At 48.7% G+C, this 2,892-nt stretch overlaps 1 long non-coding RNA gene across 1 annotated transcript; it reads right to left on the bottom strand.

Annotated features, from left to right (window-relative positions):
- Positions 1-1,095: 1,095 nt before the first annotated feature.
- On the bottom strand, positions 1,096-2,088 carry LOC310692272. Its single transcript, XR_014518702.1, has 2 exons — positions 1,613-2,088; positions 1,096-1,179 (listed from the first exon to the last, which is right to left on the bottom strand). It is a non-coding gene; the product is annotated as an uncharacterized lncRNA (long non-coding RNA).
- Positions 2,089-2,892: the final 804 nt, after the last annotated feature.

Here is a 2,892-nt window from a genome sequence, read left to right as displayed (position 1 = left end):
ACCCAAGGTTAGAAAGAGGGCTCGCTCCAGCCGCCTGGTGCTGCTATGAGTGCCAAGCCAGACTGTGGGGACCCCACAGTCACCATCTTCAGGGCTCCGGGGCCCTGAGGCTGGGTGCTGCCATGAAGTCCACCCAGCCTAGAGAGGTGAGGGTGGACATGCCCCAAAATTAAGGCCTTCTGGGAAATGATATATCATGAATTGAAAAAGGTATTTAAATATACCTTCCTGAAGAAACCAGAGGCCTTTCTCCTGGGCATGGTCGGCCAATTGGTGCCAAAGAAGGCTAGAACTTTCTTTATGTATGCAACAACAGCAGCAAGAATACTCATTGCAAAGTATTGGAAGACACAAGATCTACCCACCCTGGAAGAATGGCAGATGAGGGTGATGGACTACATGGAATTGGCAGAAATGACTGGCAGAATCCGAGATCAGGGAGAAGAGTCGGTGAAAGAAGACTGGAAGAAATTTAAAGGCTATTTACAGAAATATTGAAAAATTAATGAATGTTAGAAGGATGTTGGAAAGAAACTAAGCGGTTTCCAGCTGTAATGCTCTAAGAGTTATGAAAAAAAAAGGGTTCTACAAATGGGTAAAAGTTTAATGGTAAGGATTTGCTGAACTAACAAATTGAACTGGAATACAAAGAAGGTCCGGTGTAAGGTGTAAGGAAGTTATGTTATAGAAAATTAATGTGTTTTTAACTATTTTTATTTTGTATGTTTCTTTTTATTTTTCACTTTTTTTGTTATACCTTAAAAACTTTTAATAAATATCTTCTTAAAAAAATAATAATAGAGAGGTGAGGGTGGCCGTGGGTGTTAGGCCTCATCTCTGGAACAATTTCCCCCAAAAGAGGGATCAGGCCCCATCACCCTTGGCTTTTAAGCACCAGGGCAAAATCTTCTCCTGATCTTGCTTCTCGTAAGACCTTGCCTTTGATCGATCGATTGGTTTTTCAACTGATCGCTGCTCTCTTGGTTTGCTTTCCAACAGAGTCTGAGTTTTAATGCTTTCCTTTCTCTTTCTTACGAACAACAGTTCCGCCGCTGCGTATTTCTGGCTCGTTCTAAAACAACAACAACAGTTGACTCTTTAACACTGTAAATGTTTAATTTTGTTGGTACTTTCTGTGCTTCCCTTTGGCGACATTTGCAGGAAAGCGACGAATGGATGCTGTAAATAAAACAATGTGAGATTTCTGTTCAAACACCTACAATGGTGGTTCCCCCCCCCCATATGCCCCCTTAACTTGGGGGCATCAGGATAAAAAATGCTCCGGCGTGGAGTTGTTTCCCTTTTCCAGGATACTCTATTCCGTGCACCCTGCCACACCCCTCCCCAAGCAGACAGTTTTCTGTGGCTGCTGAGAATGGTCAAGGCACACTGTGTTTCCCCCCATCCTGTAGAGTTTTCTCTCTCTCTCAAATTCCCCAAACTTCATGGTTTAGCCCCCTGACGTCTCCTCCCTGGTACATGGGATGCTGCTAATTTAGAGTCATAGAACAGGGACTCCCAAAAGCCGTCTAGTCCAGCATCATAGCTAAATAATCCCTGACAGATGACCCCCCAACTTCTGCTTGAAAACCTCCAAGAAAGGAGAACCCACCGCCTCGCAAGGCAGTCCGTTCCACGGTCAAACAGCTCTTACTGTCAGAAAGTTCTTCCTGATGTTTCGTCGGAATCTCCTTTATTGTAACTTGAAGCTGTGGGTTCGAGTCCTACCCTCTGGAGCAGGAGAAAACAAACTTCCGTGGGACATCCTTTAAGATGTTTGATCTCCTCTCTCAGTCTCCTTTTCCCCAGGCTAAGCCATACCCAGCTCACTCAACCGTTCCTCATCAGGCTTGGTTTCCAGGTCTTGGACCATCACGGCCGCCTCCTCTGCGCACCTTCCAGCTTCTCAATACCCGTCTTAAATTGTCGTGCCCAGAACCGGACACAGGATTCCCGGTGTGTTTGGACACATGGGATGCGGGACGCGGGTGGCGCTGTGGGTTAAACCACAGATCCTATGACTTGCCAATCAGAAGGTCGGTGGTTCGAATCCCCGCGACGGGGTGAGCTCCCGTTGCTCGGTCCCTGCTCCTGCCAACCTAGCAGTTCGAAAGCACACCCAAGTGCAAGTAGATAAATAGGTACCACTCCGGCGGGAAGCTAAACAGCGTTTCCGTGTGCTGCTCTGGTTCGCCAGAAGCGGCTTAGTCCTGCTGGCCACATGACCCAGAAGCTGTACGCCAGCTCCCTCGGCCAATAAAGCGAGATGAGCGCCGCAACCCCAGAGTCGGCCACAACTGGACCTAATGGTCAGGGGTCCTTGGACACATGGAAGAAAGAGCTATCAAGAGCTACTAGCTATGACAGTTATGTTCTGCTGTCACAGTCAGAGGCAGCAAACTGTTGCAAGATAGATGGGTGGCTGAATGGATGGCTTTGACCCAGATGGACTTCAACAGACCGTCTTCCCCATACCCCATGACTTATGAAGGCGCATCACACTTCAAAATCACACATCCCCAAAGGATTTCCCCAGCTTTCTGGATCTTCTCTGTCCATTGCTCATTGCAGGTCCCCCCCCCATCCCAGATCCAGGAATAAAACCTTTGCACAAGGGTATCTGGTTCCCTCTCGCCTCCCTTGGGCTGTGGATTCTTAAGCCCTGCTTTCTCGCCTAGGGAACCCAGGCGTCCGGGCTGCCAGTCAACGCCTTCCTCTCGCTCCCTCTAAGAGGGCAGCAGCCGTGAGCGGCTGGGAGGGTGTGAGTTGTGGAGGGAGGCAGCAGTAAAATGCAGCCACCCTCTTCCTCTCCAAGAGGGAGCCTGGGGGTCAGGGCATCTTGCTTGGCACAGTGTGCTTCCTGTCGCTGGGCAACAGGTTGCCATGGTTACA

Source organism: Podarcis liolepis (assembly GCF_965112155.1).
Source record: "Podarcis liolepis genome assembly, chromosome: 13".
Taxonomy (NCBI): domain Eukaryota; kingdom Metazoa; phylum Chordata; class Lepidosauria; order Squamata; family Lacertidae; genus Podarcis; species Podarcis liolepis.
The sequence above is the reverse complement of the archived record's forward strand: the minus strand, read 5'-3'. Positions and strand labels throughout refer to the sequence as shown.